General features: G+C 43.9%; 1 pseudogene; it reads right to left on the bottom strand.

The window, feature by feature from the left end:
• The window catches only part of LOC118377299 (neuron navigator 3-like), a 270,177-nt pseudogene that overhangs the window by 30,015 nt on the left and 217,098 nt on the right, over positions 1–23,064 (bottom strand).

The raw sequence follows: 23,064 nt of genomic DNA, 5'->3' as shown, positions 1-23,064 counted from the left end.
GACTGAGTCAAGTCTCCCCAGGGACCCTCAGCTCTGATAGACTGAGTCAAGTCATCCCTCTGTTGAACCACCAGCGCTGACTGACTGGCTGGACGATCATGTTTATTTCTGTATCTGAACCAACACACTAGGAACATTCCCACTAGTTACAGCTTGTACTTTACCACGGCAACGCGGAGCCTGCTGCATGCTACCCACTCCCCCACTGGTCCAGGGTGAGAGCTTTGATGTGATGGACTGGAAGTTAAAACATAAGGTCCAGAGAAGACATGACGTACAGAACAAGTGGGAGCTACACCACGTCTGCTCTTCTGAAAGCTGTGAACCTTCACTTTCTCTGAAGACAACAGCAGCAGCGACAACAACATCCATGATTAGGACTGATTTTCACAGCCAACTGGTGATTTGAACATGCACAAAAACACAGCTGAACCCAGACCTAAAGCAAAGTGAAAAGTGGGCATATCTTCTTGTACACAGGTCAGGGAAGGTTTAGCATTGCTTTAACGGCGCCTGAGTTATTTTTTCACCTGAAGAAACACCGGCGACAAACTGAAGGGTGCGGAATGTTTAGCAGCATGACACAATCTGCTGCACTGAGCCTGATGGAAGTAAAGCTCCATGAAAATGGGATAGCACTGTGAGGGATAGTGTGTGTGTGTGTGTGTGTGTGTGTGGGGGGGGGGGGGGTGATAAGTCCTCACCTAGAAAATACAAGAATAGTAATTGTGTGTGTGCATGTGTGTGACAGAGAGAGAAACAGACAGAACAGTGTGAGCTCACACCCACGCAACTCCACAGCATGGAGCCTCAGACACCTGTCAGGACCAGTGAGTCACACAGAGCCAGGCAACGTGCCCACAGATAAGAAAATCTCAGCTCAATAGAGCGGAGGAGTAGCCACACAGTAATCACAGTCCTACACCAATAAGCCAACACCACCATATTGGTCCTCTTCTCTCCTCTCTGGCTGAATTGCATATAACCTTTGCAAAATGTAATCCGTCCAATCCCGTCAGCCCCCTCCATCATGTGACATACACCCACCGCGGCTGCCCACCTGTCCGCCCTGTGGGTAGGGCTGTGAAGCTGTCCACGCATCTCGCGCCTGGCCTTTGGCCTTGCGACCCCTGCCCTGGGGCCTCTGTTGGGAGCCGGGGTAGTGGTTGAGGGGTGGCCAGACCAGCGAACCGGCCAGAGAGCTGCCCCTACTACTACTGCTGCTGCCCAGTGTCGACGCCATCCTCAGAGCCCTCTCTGCTCTACCCATCCACACACACACAGCAGCATGACTACTGTAGAACAAGCCAGCACAGACGGCTAGATATACTAATTCCCAAATCCCCAAAGAGAAAGGGACAAAAAGAGGTAGAGGGGAGGGGATAAGAGAGAGAGGGAGGGCAATCTAGAGAGAGAAAGGAGTGAGAGAGGGAAAGGAGTGAGAAGGAAAGGAAACAGAGAGAGTGACAGAGGGTAAAGGAAGGAGAATTAGGGTAAGGTAGGTAGGTAAGTAGAGCGCAGAGATATACACCCACCTCTTAAACCCACTTTAATGACAGCCAAGGCAAGGAATGGAATCTCTTCTGAGGATAATATAAACCTCTCTATAAACCTCTCAGTACAATACCAAGACGCTTCTACAACGTTCTTTTAATCCTTTTTCCAGGATGCTGGGTTTTCCTCATTCGGCTCTGTTCTAATCAAAGAAAACTCAAACAAACATGAAATAGATTGACGTGGACGTGGGAGAGCTTCTCTAACCATATGTGACTAAACACATACAACTGTGTGCCTGATGTGGCTGCCATTTTAGCTACAAATCAGGCCAGACTGACCTGCTAGGACCATGCTGAAGGTGACACAACGAATAGTCCTTTATTAAAAATATTCCTTATTCCAAAAAGGTCAAAATATTAATTTCCATGTTAACATATTACAAAGGCAGTGAGCAGATACAGTAAATGAGCGTCTTACATACAGTCCATTAGTGTCCCGTACAGCTCAGCTGCTGGAGCACAGCGCCTGCAACTCCAGGGTTGCGGGTTTGATTCCCACAGGGGACAAGTACGAAAATGTATGCACACTACTGTAAGTGGCTCTGGATAAGAGGGTCTGCTAAATGACTCCTACTGTAAGTGGCTCTGGATAAGAGCGTCTGCTAAATGACTCACTACTGTAAGTGGCTCTGGATAAGAGTGTCTGCTAAATGACTCACTACTGTAAGTCTCTCTGGATAAGAGGGTCTGCTAAATGACTCACTACTGTAAGTCTCTCTGGATAAGAGTGTCTGCTAAATGACTCACTACTGTAAGTGGCTCTGGATAAGAGCGTCTGCTAAATGACTGAATTGTAAATGTGATTAGGGTCAATCTACGATGACATCAATCAGCAGACACCACACTCACAGCTCTTCTCATTCGTTCAATGACAAAACAGTGCCTCTCTCTAAGTGGGATTTATATTTAATCAGCCGTTCAGGAGAACATGACTGCAAACATACAGTATGCACCTGCTGAAGATGCAGTATCTCTCCCAAACAAATCAGATTACAGCACCTGAAACGCTGCCCTTAATCAATGCTGCAGTGCATGTTTCAACCACTGGAGTCTCCGGAGAGAAAATGTTGTTCCAATGCACAGCATGGGCCATGAAGCTTGGGTACCAGACACCATCCGGTACCAGACACCATCCGGTACCAGACACCATCCGGTACCAGAGAGAGTGTATGGGTCTGGTGGGGATGACGCTACTGGAACAGATTAGGATCAGGAGCCCAGGAAAGGCATGAGGTAATATATATATATATATATATATATATATATATATATATATATATATATTCAAGGGTTTTCTTTATTTGTACTATTTTCTACATTGTAGAATAATAGTGAAAACATCAAAACTATGAAATAACACATATGGAATCATGTAGTAACCAGATTCTTCAAAGTAGCCACCATTTGTCTTGATGACAGCTTTGTACACTCTTGGCATGGGTGGGCATAGGCCTACCCACTGGGAACCAGGCCCAGCCAATCAGAATGAGTTTTACCCCACAAAGGGCTTTATTACAGACAGAAATACTCCTCAGTTTCATTAGCTGTCCTGGTGGCTGGATTCAGACGATTCCGCAGGTGAATTAGCCAGATGTGGAGGTCCTGGGCTGGCATGGTTACAGGTGGTCTGCGGTTGTGAGGCCGGTTGGACGTGCTGCCAAATTCTCTCCATCGACGTTGGAGGCAATGTATAGTAGATAAATTAACGTTCAATTCTCTGGCAACAGCTCTGGTGGATATCCAAGTTTATCATTTTAAAAGGCTAAAAAAAGGTTTTCAGCTATGCTAACATAATTGCAAAAGGGTTTTCTAATGATCAATTAGCCTTTTAAAATGCTAAACTTGGATTAGCTAACAACGTGCCATTGGAACAAAGGAGTGATGGTTGCTGATAATGGGCCTCTGTACGCCTATGTAGATATTCCATTAAAAAAAAATCAGCCGTTTCCAGCTACAATAGTCATTTATAACATTAACAATGTCTACACTGTATTTCTGATCAATTTGATGTTATTTTAAATGGACAAAAAAAATGTGTTTTTCTTTAAAAAACAAGGACATTTCCCAAGTGACCCCAAACGTTTGAACGGTAGTATACGTGGCATTGTATTGTGTGACAAAACTGCTCATTTTAGAGTGACCTTTTATTGTCCCCAGCACAAGGTGCAACTGTGTAATGATTATGCTGTTTAATCAACTTCTTGATATGCCACACCTGTCAGGTGGATGGATTATCTTGGCAAAGTAGAAATGCTCACAAACAGGGATGTAAACAGACTTGTGCAATAAATTAGAGAGAAATAAGTTACTTGTGCGTGTGGAAAATGTCTGGGATCTTTTATTTCAGCTCATGAAACATGGGACCAACACCGATGCATTTATATTTTTGTTCAGTATATATACACAAAGGCATCTAAAAAAGCTTTCTCATATATTAAACAATGCAACTTTTCTACAAAGACATCTGGGGTCTGTATGAGTCACACAGTGAACACAAAAGCTAGTTGGAAGTTACTTGGCAGTGTGGTGCCTTAGTGCCTGGAGATGTAGAACTCCTCGATCAAAGTCAGAGACCCTGGTGAAGACCCTGTCAGCCTACTACTTGATCAGACGCTTCACGCAGGGCCCAGCACTGAGAGAGAGACAGGAACGCCCATCTCTCCACAGAGACCTGATAGGCTTTGGGTTCTCAGGTTTCTCTCTCTCACTCTGTATAATACACTTCCTCCCTGCCAACTGGGCTCACAAGCCCCCTCTCTCTGTTTTGCTGAATCTGCATGTTCTTGCTAGGCCGCTCTATATTGCTGCCCCACAGGATGAGGCCTGCTTCGCAGGACAATTCCCGGTAAACAAGCCGCATATTCGAGCCGTGTTCGAAAAAAACAACAACCCAGACTTCAAAACATTTCATCAGAAGCTTAAGAAACCTTTGAGTCAGAGAGAGAAAGGGAATTAGTGGGTGTCTAGACTGATTTACATTCAAGGGTTTGGCAAAGGCAGAGTTTCCCCCCGAACCTCTCTGACAGGCTAGGATGCAAATGAACCACGAGGCAGACGTTTTGACTGCTCAGTGTTTGTTGAAGTAAGAGGCACTTACATTGGCAGACAGCTGAGATGTGAGGGTCGCAACCTTTTCCTGGGAGGCGTCCAGCTCTCGTCGCAGTTTCCTGATTTGCTGTTTGGGTGGGGAAAAACATAACAGATTACCATGACGATCACGTCTCTCCTAAAAAACCAGGACTGATTGAAAATACAACAGAGCATGCCTATCTTCCGATTCCATCCCTTCAAATGCAAATCCAAAACCTGGTGTACCAGCTGCCTAGTAAACATCCATTTGAAAACATTGATGTAAAGTCTGTCTCATTGCCACAGTATAAAACAATGGGGTGAATGTAAGTGTGAACGTAAGTGGGGGATTACCGTGGTATTTTGGCCTGTTTGACCCTTGATTGAAAAGAGAAGAATATAATTAACTCTATGATGCAGGCTTAGTCCAAACAGAAGATATGGTGAGAGAGATGTCTGTTACGATGATGACAAAGCAGCATGTTTCCTCACGGTTACCACTTTAAACCATTAGCCAATAAGGCAATCTCTCACACATAAACAACAGTACAGTCTTGGACAAATTAGCCAATAAAAGGGGAAAACGTGTACAAGCATCTAAACACATTAGGCTAGTTGTCACTTTGGTGACACTTTCTTTAAACCTGACTGGTATAATGCATTTTAAAAGACTCAACCATGGTTTTAACAAGTAATAAAGCATTATACCTGTGGGCTTTAACTAACGTGTTCATGTAGGGTGCAAACAGAAACAGGAAGTCATTGTAATGAGAGAAAAGCCAGTGATAACTGACTAGGGTGTGAAGTGAAACCACAGAGAAGGATATAGAATAGGGTGTATTAATGATGTTTGTCCCTGACTGTCAGCATGACGTGTGGTAAAGATCAAGTCAAAGTGCTGTTTGGTTCTATTCAAATGCCTGGTTGTTTAAAAGACTGGCCAATGACAAGCAATGCACCATAGGGTCAAGAGATTTGACTTGGACACCAAGTCCAAGGTTATATAAACAAGTTTTAGGTCCGCCACTGATAGACCAGAACCTGATTGTGGACAAAGTGGATACATATATCACTGCTCGTGCTTTGATTGTTATCTTTCATTATGGAGATCTGACCGGACCAGACTAGATAGACAAACAGAGAGACAGACAGACCAGACAGACCAGAGAGACAGACTAGATAGACAAACAGAGAGACTGACAGACCAGACAGACCAGAGAGACAGACTAGATAGACAAACAGAGAGACTGACAGACCAGACAGACCAGAGAGACAGACTAGATAGACAAACAGAGAGACTGACAGACCAGACAGACCAGAGAGACAGACTAGATAGACAAACAGAGAGACTGACAGACCAGACAGACCAGAGAGACAGACTAGATAGACAAACAGAGAGACTGACAGACCAGACCAGACCAGAGAGACAGACTAGACCAGAGACCAGACAGACTAGATAGACAAACAGAGAGACTGACAGACCAGACAGACCAGAGAGACAGACTAGATAGACAAACAGAGAGACTGAGACCAACAGAGAGACAGACTGACAAACAGACCAGACAGACCAGACCAGAGACAGACTAGATAGACAAACAGAGAGACTGACAGACCAGACAGACCAGAGAGACAGACTAGATAGACAAACAGAGAGACTGACAGACCAGACAGACCAGAGAGACAGACTAGATAGACAAACAGAGAGACTGACAGACCAGACAGACCAGACAGACAGAGAGACTAGATAGACAAACAGAGAGACAGACTAGAGACAAACAGAGAGACTGACAGACCAGACAGACAGAGAGACAGACTAGATAGACAAACAGAGAGACTGACAGACAGACAGACAGACCAGAGAGACAGACTAGATAGACAAACAGAGACAACAGACCAGAGAGACAGACTAGATAGACAAACAGACAGACCAGAGAGACAGACTAGATAGACAAACAGAGACTGACAGACCAGACAGAACAGAGAGACAGACAGACCAGAGAGACAGACCAGACAGACCAGAGAGACAGACTAGATAGACAAACAGAGAGACTGACAGACCAGACAGACCAGAGAGACAGACTAGATAGACAAACAGAGAGACTGACAGACCAGACAGACCAGAGAGACAGACTAGATAGACAAACAGAGAGACAAACAGACCAGAGAGACTGACAGACCAGACAGACTGACAGACCAGAGACAGACTAGATAGACAAACAGAGAGACTGACAGACCAGAGAGACAGACTAGATAGACCAACAGAGAGACTGACAGACTAGACAGACCAGAGAGACAGACAGACTAGACCAGAGAGACAGAGATAGACAAACAGAGAGACTGAGACCAGAGACCAGACAGACTAGACCAAACAGACAGACCAGACCAGGCAGACCAGACTAGAGACCAGAGAGACAGACTAGATAGACAAACAGAGAGACAGACTGACAAACAGACCAGAGACAGACAGACCAGACCAGAGAGACAGACTAGATAGACAAACAGAGAGACTGACAGACCAGAGAGACTGACAAGACAGACTAGATAGACAAATAGAGAGACTGACAGACCAGACAGACCAGACAGACTAGATAGACAAATAGAGAGACTGACCAGACAGACTAGATAGACAAATAGAGAGACTGACCAGACAGACCAGATAGGCCAGAGAGACAGACTAGATAGACAAATAGAGAGACTGACCAGGCAGACCAGACCAGGCTGACCAGATAGACAAGACCAGACCAGACAGACAGACAGACCAGACAGAGATTAGATAGACCAGACAGAGACCAATCAGACAGACAGGAGACATTTTGTCCCTCACCAAGCCAAGCCACTTACCTCAGAATGTGCCTTTTCCTCTGTCTGTTTGGGAGAGAAGACATGTCGTTAAGATGTGCAGGAAAAAGCCACGTTGTATGAACAATGATTCACTTCTGACAGCGTCTTTATGGATGCAATGAATGCCCATTGTCATAATGAGTAGATCATTGGGGTTGAGCTTTTGATGGAGTATGATGCAGGAGCCAGAAGGCCATAGATGACGCCCGGAAGTGAAAGCAAATGCTAAGGCAGCTCTTGATGCATCAAATTAAATTAAATCAAATGTTATTGGTCACATACACATATTTAGCAGATGTTATTGCGTGTGTTGGGAAGTCGTTGACTGTGGTGTCATTTCAAGTCAGGTCAGACTGTACTAACAACTTACACAACGTTTGATTTTGGCCAATCAAGTCATATGTAATCGATGTGGCAGGGATAATTAACATAATACATTGTATGTATGTATTGCAATATATACACACATTGGTAACATTGCACACAAGTAGCATTGGTTGTTTTTTTTCACACACCAACCAAAAACCTGTGTGAACATCTGCCACATTCAACCAGCATCAGAGCATGTGGTGGGCATACAAACACGTTGTCTGTGTGGTGTGGAGAGATCATAGCTGACAGCATCATAGTCTTTACCTTGGCCAGAAAGGAAAGAACCTGGAAGTAAGAAAACGTGGGTTCAAGCTGCTGCAATGGGAAACCATGGCAACTCAACACTTTGCACTGCCCTGAAAACAGGGTGCCAAACTTTTGTGTAAGCCAAGCATTCTCATTGGTTATCATCTATGGCCTTTTGATTGACATCTATATGTTTTGTCTATCTTTATATTGTTGGGCTGAATGATTGGTGTTGTAATGACTTTGGGAAAATGTGTCATGATACTTTTATCATGTTCTTCGTAGGAGATTTTAATAAAATTGCTCTTTGTCAGTTGTGTTTTTCAGGGTCGTGCTCATTAGGGCGCATCGCAGCAAAACGCTTTGCAACGGAAAATGAAAACAAACGTTTCTCATAGGACAGGCTGAAATAGTACCGCCCCGTTTCACAACGTTTTCTGCCTACTGAACACGCCCCAGGTGTTGAGTGATAACAGATGAGATTAAACAAAACTGATGACTAGATAATGCCAAAGATGAGAAGAAATGATAAAATAGCAAACAGAAAAGTATGATGAAATTCAAATCATAACTGACATAAATATTATAGTAATGTAAACAAATAAACATGAAATTACAATTAAAATATGAAAATATGAACACAACCAAACATCGACACAATGAAATGAAGAATAAGCAATAACTGCTTGCTGTCTTTCTGCCCCATAGGAAGACTTTCAGAACAAGTCTCTGAAATCAGTGAATGTCTAAACTCCTCTCCAGGCCTTTCTAGAACTTTCTGCTGGGGAGGAAAGGGGTGGAGAGCGCCAGTAATTGATTATCTTCCTCAACTGATCTGTCTTCTCATTGAGTTTGACTGCAGCTGGAGTGTTGCCTTTTGCCCCCAAAAATCCACACCTTCACCAAGCTTGAATTTGCCTATATCACCTTGGATGCACTGCCTAAATATAAACATGTATGATATATTTAAGTATTAAGGTCCGAGGAGGTGTAGTATATGGCCAATATACCACGGCTAAGGACTGTTCATAGGCAAGACGCAATGCGGAGTGCCTGGACACAGCCCTTAGCCGTGGTATATTGGCAATATACCACAAACCCCGAGTGGGGCAGGGCTGTCGTTTGCTGAAAAATGTATTACATATTGTCTCCTGAAATAATTTTAGGCTAATGACACCAATTAACCGGGATCACACACAGCACCCATGGCTGCCATACGCATGATTGTCTAAATGTTTGTGTGTTTGGAGAAAACAACGCAACTTACCGCAGAGTACAGGGACGAGGTGCTGGAGACCAGCGACAGTGAGGATCCATGGACTAGAGAGAGACAGAGAGAGAGCGAGAGAACGAGAGAGCATGAGAGCGAGTGAGGAAGAGGAATTAAGAGAACATAACCAGTGGTCCTATAAATAGCACCATCTCATCTGCATGTAAAAGTAACATATTCTAATGGCATGTGTGTGGCTGTGTACGAATGAAGTACTTGTTTGGATAATTCAAAGGGCCGAGTCATTGACTAGTAACATTACTTTCAAGTGGCACCAGCACGTTACCAAAATGTTAACACCAATCTTCTCTTTAAAAGGAGAAGCAGAAAAAGTCGGGTTCCTAGTCCAGTGCATTTTGAGCTTCAGTCTGAGAACTCAACCCTGACTATCACTTCTTCTTGGTCTAAGCAGCGTTCCACAGACAAGTTATTAATATATATACACAATGCATATATAGGACCACAGTCTGGGCCTACCTTCATCGGTGCTGTCCCTGAAGGAGCCAGAGCGGCTCATGCCCGGGGTCTGTCCTCCAGAGAGTGGCGCTGCCCCCAGGTGGGCTTCTCCATACAGGTCAAAGGAGTCCTGGGCAGGGATGCTGTTGGAGCGACTCATACTGCTGGGTCCTGGCAGGTTGTAGGGTGACAGGTTGGTGGGGCTCACTGGGGAGAAAACACACAAACAGGTTGGAGTAGTGGTATTTGGAGTAGTGGTATTTGGAGGAGTGGTATTTGGAGGAGTGGTATTTGGAGGAGTGGTATTTGGAGTAGTGGTATTTGGAGTAGTGGTATTTGGAGTAGTGGGTATTTGGAGGAGTGAGGAGTGCTTAAGCAGGTTGGAGTAGTGGTATTTGGAGTAGTGGTATTTGGAGGAGTGCTTAAGCAGGTTGGAGTGGTATTTGTAGTGGTATTTGGAGTAGTGGTATTTGGAGGAGTGCTTAAGCAGGTTGGAGTAGTGGTATTTGGAGTGAGTGCTTACGCAGGTTGGAGTAGTGGTATTTGGAGTAGTGCTTACGCAGGTTGGAGTAGTGGTATTTTCCGGTGCTTGTGCATGCAACTCCAGGGGGGGAGAGAGGGGACTGACTCCCCGTGTCCTGTAACCCTCCAGTGGAGTGAGAACGCAGCCACTCCTTCCCCTCCTCATGGGACGTCTGTCTGGACGAGGGAGGGTACCTAGAGAGGACGTGGTACACGTCAACTAGTGGCACCACTGATTCAACATGGCGTCTATTGAACCATGCAACTGTATTATCTACATATCACATGACTGGAGTGTGGTGACAAATATATTCACTAACTCATGCATAGTTATATACGTACACACAGTGCTTGACTTTGACTAAAATAGGTGCTTATATATAAGTGCGGTACTCTGTTTATATATAGATGCAGAAACATCACAATATAATTAAGTCAATATTCTAAAAGAGGTGCTAGACCTCAAGCAGTATAACGTTGGAGGGAGGTGGAAGAGTTTTGGTGTGTTCCGGCCCAAGTCAAGCACTGTGGACACAGACACACACACATGCATCCACCCACACACAGGCACAGCCACCCATCCCACCTATGTGCAAGCATGCACACACACACACACACACACACACACACACACACACACACACACACACACACACACACACACACACACACACACACACACACACACACACACACACACACACACACACATGATTGATAGGCAGCCATGTCTTTACTCTCCTCATCTCTAGACGGTTCCTAGCAGGGGTAGTGAAGGAAGCGTTATCTAAATGATTGATAGGCAGCCATATTTAATCCTTAAAGGAAGATAATTGAGTTCAAGCTCATCCTTTCAACACTGAAGCTCATAACAGACTGTCTGTCATACTAAAACCCCACTCTGAATTCTTTCAGACGAAGAAAAAAAAGGTACTCTGATTGACATCTAATGACAGTGAAATGTAGTGAATGATATATCATGTGCACATGTCTGCATGTTCAACTTCAAATCAAATTGCTTATTTTGCACAGAATTGTCCATTGATTTTGAATTCCACTTGGAGTTCAGAGGAGAGAATGCCCCAATCAGAGTATGTTTTGAAGTCTGCTTAATGTGCATTTAAAAACTGAGCATTGGACACATGAATATCATAATCATTTAGCTATTATCTGGCTTGAAAAAAGGCTATTTGTTGCTGTGAATCCCTCTGGGCTAGAAAAAAAGGCTATTTGTTGCTTTGAATCCCTCTGGGCTAGAAAAAAAGGCAATTTGTTGCTTTGAATCCCTCTGGGCTAGAAAAAAAGGCCATTTGTTGCTTTGAATCCCTCTGGGCTAGAAAAAAAGTCAGCGACAAGAAATACAACCCAGTCCTAAACTGCTGAGTGGCTTCTGAGATCAATAGAAATAAACTTCTGAAGGCAAAATGCCTCCACGCCTGCTGTGAAAGTACAGTTAAAAGGAAATACGTGTTCTTTCTGTGTCAAACATCCCCTTAGCATTACATGCAGTGAATTATAAAAGGTTGCAGAACTCCTACTCAAGGTAGAGATTCACTCTCTACTGCAGTCTAATAAAGACAAATATCAAACCCTGGGCAGAAGCCTGGACTTGTTGCAGTGCTTTATGAAGACAGAGTAGTTGGGTAGAAAAAGCCATTTGTTGCATGGTGGTGTGATAGGGGCTGAATCCCAAATGGAACCATATTCCATAGTGCACTTCTTTTGAGCAGAGCCCTATGGACCCAGATCAAAAGTAGGGCACTATATATAGGGAATAGGGTGCCAATAGGGTGCCACACCTTCTAGTGTTGAGGGTCTGGACACAATTTCATTCATTAGATAGGACAGGAGTAGTGGAAACTTGATTTAAAATGGATGCCCTGCCTTGCCCTACAGTCAACGAGGAGGAAAGAAAGTACAAAAAGAGCCTGGATATAACTATTCAGAATCCACTAGACATGGGATCATTGACTTCAGGCACCTGTAATCTGTGAGGAACTGTGGAGTGTCCAGAGGAACAACAGTGACTAATAGTCTACCTCTAGAAGATAATTCAACAGGATTTGTACAGCAATTGAGCCTTTTATGTGAAACTAAATTGTCACTCCCATTAATATTTTCAATTTTCAATGTGCCAAACCCTCATCGGCTAAAACTCCTGAGACAAATGTCAAGCAAAATACTAACGTCATTATGTAACACTGCTTTCCTACACCAACATGATATTAGACACAACATGAGATTTTGTCAGTTAGAATGACATGTATGAATAACTTGTGAGAATGAAAAGACAAAACAAGGAAACACTAAAAGGACAACGTATGAGTGATGAGTTACCTCAGTCCCTTTTTTGGGGAGTGTGTTTCTGTCAAGAGGCATGCTGTTAAGACACAGAAAACGAAAAACATTAGAATTACCTACAGGTGTAGGATCTTAATTTGATCACCCTGTTGTTGCACAGCAGGAAATGCAATCTTGTAGTGTACTGTACTTGAGGTTTAATGTCTGTAATTTCTAATGTCTGTAATTTCCACTTTGCTGGAGGATTATTTTCCTGCTGTGAGAAACTGGTCAAATTAAGATTCTACATTTAAACGATCATGATGCCATGGATTAAATTCACATGTATTGACTGATAGAACACACAGACTGTCTAAAGTGAGAATGCTAAAGGACAATCACTACAATGGGCAACTTTACCTAAGAAACAGACATACGGAAAGCACACATTAAACCGAACATTTGGGTTAGTTTGATACTCTCAATTTAGACAACAATCTGTGAATGAAGGAAATATTATAAACCGCTATGACAACAGTGAGCTATACTGAAAGGACAAGATGAGCATGACGTTGCATTCCATACATACAGTCTACAAGTCCATTTTCAAAGTGTCTGTACATTGATGGCTGTGTGTCAGAGACGGCTGGTGTGATAAGATATAGGAGGATGGGCTCATTGTAATGGCTGGAATGGAATAAACGGAACAGAGTGAAACACGTAGCTTCCCTGTGTTTGATATTGTTCCCTTCATTCCAACCATTACAATATCTTTTCCCATCAGCCACCACTGATGTACATGTTATACCCGCTGCTCTGAAACAAACTACCCACAGGAACCTAATGGAGTTGTTCCACATTGGGACTCACCCCTCAGAAAGCGTGGACTTGACGCTGGCCGTGCGGGTGACTTTGGGGCCGTGGTGGTGCCCCAGCAGCAGGTCAATGGACTCGGAGCTGGTGTGCAGACTGGTCATGCTCTGGCAGCTCAGTGTGTCCTTACTGCCAGAGCATGCCGAGGAGCTGCTGAGGTTGGTGGGCCAGGGGCGGGCGTTGGAGGGCAACGAGAGGCCTGACGCCGGGCTGGAGGCAGGTGAATCAGTGCCCAGGTCAGGGGCCTTGCCATAAAGTGGGCTGCTAGCCCCGCTCTGCCCGCCAGCGCTGCCCAGGCTCCCCGTGCCCGAGGAGGGAGAGTCCAGGCTGGCCTGGCGCGCCAATGTGCCATGAGGGCTGCCCAACGCAGAGGGCACTTGCCTGAGTCGGGTGTGCCTGGGGTACTGGCCTTGCTACTGGCTTTGGTGCCAAACAACCTGGGAGAGAGAGAAAGAGATGGTTCCATTCACTCACAGACTATCTATGGCAATCATGATCCCCTCATAGACAGAACAAACTCAGTCTCTAGGTTCAGAACTAGGTTGTTTGATATAGAACAGTATTACATTTATTTAATTACACCAAGGAAATAGGAGCTTGGGGAAAGTTTGCATTCCGCTCAACACTGCCCCTCCCCTATCTTCATCACCTTTAGCAACTATCTCATAACCCTACCCTATTCTTCTTCGTAGACACTATGAAGAAGTACACCTTCCCTACTGCCTCTGTTAGAGTATGTCTGCATCCCAAATTGCACCCTATTCCCTATATATTGCACTACTTAGTACACTACTTCAGACCAGAGCCCTATGGGAATAGGGTGACAGTTGAGACGACGGAGCTCCCAGTGATTTTAATTCAGACAGCTGTGGTTCAGACAGCTGTGGTTCAGACAGCTGTGGTTCAGACAGCTGTGGTCATAGCATTGACCCATTTCTATTCCATGCATGTAATCAGCCAATCTGGTCACTCAGAAACACATATGTTGTTCACAGGTCCTTCCTGTTGTGTCTGACGTGGGGCTGCCATCAAACAGGCTCCCAATTAATAGGTGCCTTATTCTAAGGGGTATACGCACAAATCAAAAATGCACTCTGCGCCTCGACAGGTCGGACGGCGCGGCCGTGTCCGGAAATACTTAACTAATGAGACAGCGGTTCGCGAACAGAATAGCTTTCTCACTGTCAGTGAATCAGTTCAGCCTGACCTGAATGGCAAATCATCTACCGTTCATCTTGAGAGAAATGCCATCTGTTTCTGTGATGACATCTACCGAACAGCAGGGGCAACCTTTGCCTCCCCGACTCTAAAGCCCAACGAACAAACTCAGACCAATGTTTCTGTGCTGGGATATGATTTAGTGTCTTATTACCTTATTACATAAAAAAAAATATATATATATATATATATATATAAATATGAGAAGAAGTGAACCTCTACCTGTAATTTTGACAGCACCAATAAACACTATCTATCAATAGCATCTTGGAGCTGAGAAACAACATTGTACCTCACAAACAACACTTCATTATTCTGTGGTGGCCTCGAGCACGCAGTCGGTGAGAGTGCCTAGGGAACAACAAGCTCGCTCCACCTTTATAATAGAGATGAGAAATGGCAGCTGCTTGGCGAGGCTACCAAGCTCTTATATGAGTGCAGGGAAACCAAGTGAGCACTGTTGACTGACCTGCGGAAGGTGGGTGAGGCTATGTCCGGGTACTTGGACCCTGGTTGCCTGAGGCCAGACTGGCCCGTGGAGGTGGGGCTGGACTTGGGGAGGTGGATAAACCTGCTGGGTCCTGGTCTGACACGGCCACTTTCTCCTTGTCCGTCTGGTTGATGGTGATGGGGATGGGGCTCGGCGCCCCGAGCCCACCTTCCCAGTGTCCCTTCGCTTGGTCCCCGTTCCTCCGGCCGACTTGCAGCTGACATTGGAATCGATGCTGCTGGAACTGGAGCGGTGGCCGCTGCGCCCCACCACCCCCCCGCTGGAGGACTTGGCCGGCCGGGGCAGAGAACGGTACTGGAGGGGCACCTTGGAGCCTCCGCAGCCCATCAGCACCCCATCGTCCTGGGGCTGGGAGCCATCCAGGCTGGTCTTACGGCCTCCGCTGATCCCTGTCCCCTTGCCGATTGCCGAAGACTTGGGCACCTTCCCCAGGGTGGCAGAGCCACTGGCCAGGGTGGCACCACTGGAAGTGATGAGGGCACCGGAGGGGGGCTGGCCATCTTTTATACCCGAACGACCCAGTGGTAGGGGCGGGCGATGCCCGAGGGGGTTTCTTGCCCTCGTCGCCACTGCTCTTGCCGGCGTCGGAGGGCGAGCGCTGGATGCCAGCGGTCTTGGAGGGGCCTTGCATTTCTCTGAGGCCTTGGCGTCATCAGTTTTACCTGTCGATACAAAGGCCAGTCATTAACAAGCTGGCAAACACCTTCCCTCTGCAAACTGCTAGGGTACGGAATAATTTAGCTAGAATCGAGCAGAGGGGAGACGGACCTCGCAGCTTATTGGTAAATAACGGGACTCATCTTCGTAATCGTCTGTAGGGCTACAGGGCAGGTGTGCCAAATTACTTTACACTTCGCTAACATTTTACAACTCTTTTCACAAAGCTCAGCTAAAATAGAAAGCTATACTAATCCAAACATGAGAAGACTTGCTGAGCAAACCAAAACACAACTGAGAAAAAGATAAAGTAGAACGGAGAAACGACAAACATTACCGAAGTCCTCGAAGGGCAACGACACAGGTTTCCTAATGAATAATCTGATTGGCCAAAATCTTTGACCCTGTTATCTAATCAATGTCAAACTGGAACACATCAACATATTAAATTAACTTATAAATGAAGCTAGGATGGACATTTCCTGGTCCTAATATCAACCAGACAGGCAGTTTGATTGAATGAATGACCAGTCAGGGAATAATCTACACCACCATCCATCCTCAGTTAGACATGGGCCCTGTTCAAATAGGTCACAAATACATCCTTTCTACCTTCCTTGAAGTAATCACAGATCTGAATTGGTGGACGTAATACGGCGGTAACCTTGGATACACCGATACAATCACTTATACTGTAGATCTGTGCTCACCTCAAGACAACAAGAAAGGAAGGAAGTTATCTCTACAGTTTTCCAACAGGGCCATGGTAGCAAGAAATAAGCAAGGTCTGAAGTAGTAGAAGAAGGAGTGCGGGTCCTACCAGGGGTTTTTAGGGTGGCGCTGGTTCCTTTGGTCCGGGGGGGCGTGATGCCCACCTGGGCAGTCATACCCCTCCTCCAGGAGCCAGTCTGGGACATGGGTAGGCCCGTCTTCTGCCCGGGATCCTCACCGCACTGCCCCGCTGGCGAGGAGGCAGAGGAGGAGGAAGGCTTCCACTTTGAGCCGGGCTCCATGCTGACATCCAGCTCCTCGTCCACCTTCTTCAGATCTTCAGCTCCGGCCCAGCTGCTACTGACCTCCTGCTCCACATGCTGGTGTGTGTCCGCCTGGGACAGTCAGTAACACACACACCTTTATTTTACTATCCTTGTGGTGATCAAAACATGTATTCCATTTCAAAATCCTATTTCCCCTAACCCTTAATTATAAACCTAAACTTAACCTCTAACACTAAAACAGGTTTTTTCCTCGTTTTACTATCCTTATGAAGACTTCTGGTCCCCACAAGGACAGTAAAACAAAACAACCACACCCACACAATACAGTATGAGTAAGCCACCTGACAGATGGTGAACCCCCCCTCACTAACCACACCAACAGTCTCTTAAGAGATCAATCTGTTGAGGTTTCCACAAGGCAAACATACTTGGCTATTTTTACCATGCTCCCTGAGCACTGCACAAGGAATGGGTTCTGCTGTACATTTCCTTGGCTTTCTCTCTTGAAAGCCAATTAAAACAAAGTAAATAGCTTCCTTTCCAGACTACAGTGATATACCTCATTGTTACACATAAAAAGTATGACAGACAAGTCCCTGTTTTAAATTAAGCAAGTGCAAAGACAGTGATGCTTCAGTATCATTACTCACAGTTAGCATGGATATACTCTATTCTTGTTCATTTATAAGAGAATAAACAAGATATAGGCTCTATGGGTTGTTCAGGCTCGGACAAGCCTACTGCCTTCATTTACACTCCATGGTGTACTGTACCTGGGCTGCCTTGTTCTTGCGTGGTGACGATGTGATGGCAGGGTAGGTGGGCGTGTTCAGATCGTCTGTGCTGATGTTATCTACAGTGTCACTGAGACCGCTGCTGACTGAACTGCTGTCATCCCAACTACGAGAGAGAGAGAGAGAGAGAGAGATGAGTGATAAAGACAGAAGCCATCCATCTTCCCACCATATCAATCTTTCATTCCATTTTGTCATCCCTCCACAAATACCAACAATCCTCTCCTTCACCCTTCCAGTAACCCTTCAGGTAAACTCAGAAACGTGCATCTCTGCACCGTGCAAAAGAGAAACCCTTTCCAACCTGCAGGTAATGCACTCTGTGTAGGGTGAGGTTGCCCCTAGACACTGATCTTGAGTCAGTTTTGCATTTCCCTGACTAATGGTTAACTTAATGATTTGTGGAGGGGAAGGTGATCCTGGATCTGTACCTAGGGGAAACTTCACCTCGAGGTGCACTATGCGTTGTAGAAGAAAAAGAAACGCACACCTATTAAGACGAGGTGCTGGCTAGCGGAGTAGAAAACTTGAAAATAAAAGAGAGCCGCACACTCTAGGAGCTCAGATGCAAAAATGTAATTACCAACGTTTCAACAGCCAAGCTGTCTTCATCAGGGTATAATCACAAACACTGTGGGATGACTCGTTTATATAGTGTCAAAAGACACAGGTGTCTGTAATCATGGCCAAGAGTGGCCTAATATCATTGGTTAATAATCAAATATTAAAATGTCATACAAAGAACAGCATACAAACAACAAATGGATAGCATACGATCAGTCCCCAGGGAGCCAGGAGATATGCCGGAAACAAGCAATCTCTGTCGTGGGTGGGGATTCGCTCAATTTCCATCACCTCCTCCCATCTATCACTGTTGTTGATCATTTATCCTCTCTAATTAGTACATTGAGTGGCGGTGGCCCTCTTTAAATCTTCATTAGGCTATTGACATCTGGGTATTGTGTATCCTGGGATAATTTCTCAACAAATAAAATGTATTTATGAAGCCCTTTTATATCATAACATGTCACAAAGTGCTTATGCAGAAACCCAGGCTAAAATCCCAAACAGCAAGCAATGCAGATGTAGATGTAGAAGCGGTGGCAAGGAAAAACTCCCTAGAAAGGCAGGAACCTAGTGGAGGTTATAAGAGTACATGGCCATTAAGGCCACATCACTCTTCAAAATGTTCAAACATTCATAGATCACCAGCAGGGTCAAAACATGACTATATGTGATGTATGGATCAGGACTGTATATGTGATGTATGGATCAGGACTATATATGTGATGTATGGATCAGGACTATATATGTAATGTATGATCAGTATATGGATGTATGCATCAGGACTATATATGTAATGTATGCATCAGGACTATATATGGCATCAGGACTATATATGTGATGTATGGATCAGGACTATATATGTGATGTATGGACCAGGACTGTATATGTGATATATGGATCAGGACTATATATGTGATGTATGGATCAGGACTATATATGTGATGTATGGATCAGGACTATATATGTGATGTATGGATCGGGACTGTATATGTGATGTATGGATCAGGACTATATATGTGATGTATGGATCAGGACTATATATGTGATGTATGCATCAGGACTATATATGTGATGTATGCATCAGGACTATATATGTGATGTATGGATCAGGACTATATATGTGATGTATGGATCAGACTATATATGTGATGTATGCATCAGGACTATATATGTAATGTATGCATCAGGACTGTATATGTGATGTATGCATCAGGACTATATATGTGATGTATGCATCAGGACTATATATGTGATGTATGTAGGACTATATATGTGATGTATGGATCAGGACTATATATGTGATGTATATATGTGATGGATCAGGACTATATATGTGATGTATGGATCAGGACTATATATGTAATGTATGCATCAGGACTATATATGTGATGTATGCATCAGGACTATATATGTGATGTATGCATCAGGACTATATATGTGATGTATGGATCATGACTATATATGTGATGTATGGATCAGGACTGTATATGTGATGTATGGATCAGGACTATATATGTGATGTATGGATCAGGACTATATATGTGATGTATGGATCAGGACTATATATGTGATGTATGGATCAGGACTATATATGTGATGTATGGATCAGGACTATATATGTAATGTATGCATCAGGACTATATATGTAATGTATGCATCAGGACTATATATGTGATGTATGGATCACTATATATGTAATGTACTCAGGACTATATATGCATCAGGACTGGATCAGGACTATATATGGGATGTATGGATCGGGACTGTATATGTGATGTATGGATCAGGACTATATATGTGATGTATGGATCGGGACTGTATATGTGATGTATGGATCAGGACTATATATGGGATGTATGGATCAGGACTGTAATGTATGCATGATGTATGGATCAGGACTATATATGTGATGTATGGATCAGGACTATATATGTGATGTATGGATCAGGACTATATATGTGATGTATGGATCAGGACTGTATATGTGATGTATGGATCAGGACTATATATGTAATGTATGGATCAGGACTATATATGTGATGTATGGATCAGGACTATATATGTGATGTATGGATCAGGACTATATATGTATCTATGCATCAGGATGTATGGATCGGGACTGTATATGTGATGTATGGATCGGGACTGTATATGTGATGTATGGATCAGGACTATATATGGGATGTATGGATCAGGACTATATATGTGATGTATGGATCAGGACTATATATGTGATGTATGGATCAGGACTATATATGGGATGTATGGATCAGGACTATATATGTGATGTATGGATCAGGACTATATATGTGATGTATGGATCAGGACTATATATGTGATGTATGGATCAGGACTATATATGTATGGATCAGTATATATGATGCATCAGGACTATATATGTAATGGACTATATATGGGATGTATGGATCAGGACTGTATATGTGATGTATGGATCAGGACTATATACGTGATGTATGGATCAGGACTATATACGTGATGTATGGATCAGGACTATATATGGGATGTATGGATCAGGACTGTATATGTGATGTATGGATCAGGACTATATATATGTGATGTATGGATCAGGACTATATACGTGATGTATGGATCAGGACTATATATGTGATGTATGGATCAGGACTGTATATGTGATGTATGGATCAGGACTATATACGTGATGTATGGATCAGGACTATATATGGGATGTATGGATCGGGACTGTATATGGGATGTATGGATCAGGACTATATATGTGATGTATGGATCAGGACTATATATGTAATGTATGCATCAGGACTATATATGTAATGTATGCATCAGGACTATATATGTGATGTATGGATCGGGACTGTATATGGGATGTATGGAACATGTTAGCATGACATCATTGGATGGTTTTGACTTTCTTATAAGGCCTGGGTTCAAATACTATTTAAAATCTTTCCAATACTTTGAGTGTTTGTTTGAGCCTGGCTGGAGTGTGGGTGGGTGGGTTTTTCAGTTTTGAAACTATTCTATCGGTTCCATTGCGTCAGGCAAGCGGAATCATCAAGCCCAGATAAAGTATTTAAAATGATTTCAAATAGTATCTGAACACTGGTCTGGTTATTATGCAGGTGATGTACCCAGAACCCCTAAACAAAGGCCATATGGTTCAACCAGTGATCATTTCTGCACACGCTGTTTAATTACCACAGCTCCAGAGATTGGGGATCTCCAGAAATATGTTTCAGTCATGTCCAATTCCATTTTCTCCTATCATACCTAATAAATCCCCCTCAATAATAATGTATTAGTTCTCTCTCCGTCTCAGGCTCAGGCTCACGCACACGCACACACACACACACACACACACACACACACACACACACACACACACACACACACACACACACACACACACACACACACACACACACACACACACACACACACAGTGGATGGTTGCCATGACAATCTGCGTGTATGTATCTCTAGCATGAATTAACATTTAGAATCTGATCACCTCACTAAAGCTAGAAATTGAGTCTCAGAGGAAAATGCAGCCAATTTGATCCAGCATAGCTACAGTCATACATACAGGGAACTAAAGAAATACGACAAATGAACCAACAACGTGTGGGAACCTTATCGACTGTCTAAGAGGGGAGAGAGGAGAGGATTTAACCTGCTCAAGGACATGAAACAATAAACCCTGAAGTATTGTAGTCTCAATTCAATCATATGTGACTGAGCAACTGTCCTCTACCACATATGGGAGATGACATACCAGAGATGACATACCAGAGATGACAGATCAGAGATGACTTCCAATCCCTTAGAAAAGTGAATCAGTTGTCATTGCTAGGATAGTTTGCTAATTCCATTTTAGTCGAAAGTGAACATTACTTCTCCTCTGACATCTATAACTCATCCAAGACAAAGCTGAAACCCAAAGACAGGCTCAAAAGGAGAAACTAATGAGTTGTATGAAAGGCTCACAATGGGTGTTGGGAGAGATGTGTGGGTGTTCCTCTGAAAGATATAACAGTGTGGACATGCACGGGTGGGTTCTCCCTGCTCATTGATTTTTACAACCTCTTTCGTGCTTTTCAAAGGGATTGAAAGCTATTCATATCAGCATTGGATAACACCAGGAATTTAAATATCAAGTTCACAGTTGGTTATACAATAATAAAATCATTCCCCTTTGCAATGATAACAGGGTGAGCCTGTTAAGAAGACGGAGCTGGAAAGGGCACGTTTTCTAACTGTACTGTATGTAGAGTTGGAAAGGGCACGTTTTCTAACTGTACTGTATGTAGAGCTGGAAAGGGCATGTTTTCTAACTGTACTGTATGTAGAGCTGGAAAGGGCAAGTTTTCTAACTGTACTGTATGTAGAGTTGGAAAGGGCATGTTTTCTAACTGTACTGTATGTAGAGCTGGAAAGGGCATGTTTTCTAACTGTACTGTATGTAGAGCTGGAAAGGGCCAGTTTTCTAACTGTACTGTATGTAGAGTTGGAAAGGGCATGTTTTCTAACTGTACTGTATGTAGAGTTGGAAAGGGCATGTTTTCTAACTGTACTGTATGTAGAGCTGGAAAGGGCCAGTTTTCTAACTGTACTGTATGTAGAGTTGGAAAGGGACAGTTTTCTAACTGTACTGTATGTAGAGCTGGAAAGGGCCAGTTTTCTAACTGTACTGTATGTAAAGAGCTGGAAAGGGCCAGTTTTCTAACTGTACTGTATGTAGAGCTGGAAAGGGCATGTTTTCTAACTGTACTGTATGTAGAGTTGGAAAGGGCATGTTTTCTAACTGTACTGTATGTAGAGCTGGAAAGGGCATGTT

The sequence above is a fragment of the Oncorhynchus keta genome, unplaced genomic scaffold (assembly GCF_023373465.1).
Source record: "Oncorhynchus keta strain PuntledgeMale-10-30-2019 unplaced genomic scaffold, Oket_V2 Un_contig_3968_pilon_pilon, whole genome shotgun sequence".
NCBI lineage: Eukaryota > Metazoa > Chordata > Actinopteri > Salmoniformes > Salmonidae > Oncorhynchus > Oncorhynchus keta.
Note: the sequence above shows the minus strand (reverse complement) of the source record. Positions and strands in the feature narration are given on the sequence as shown.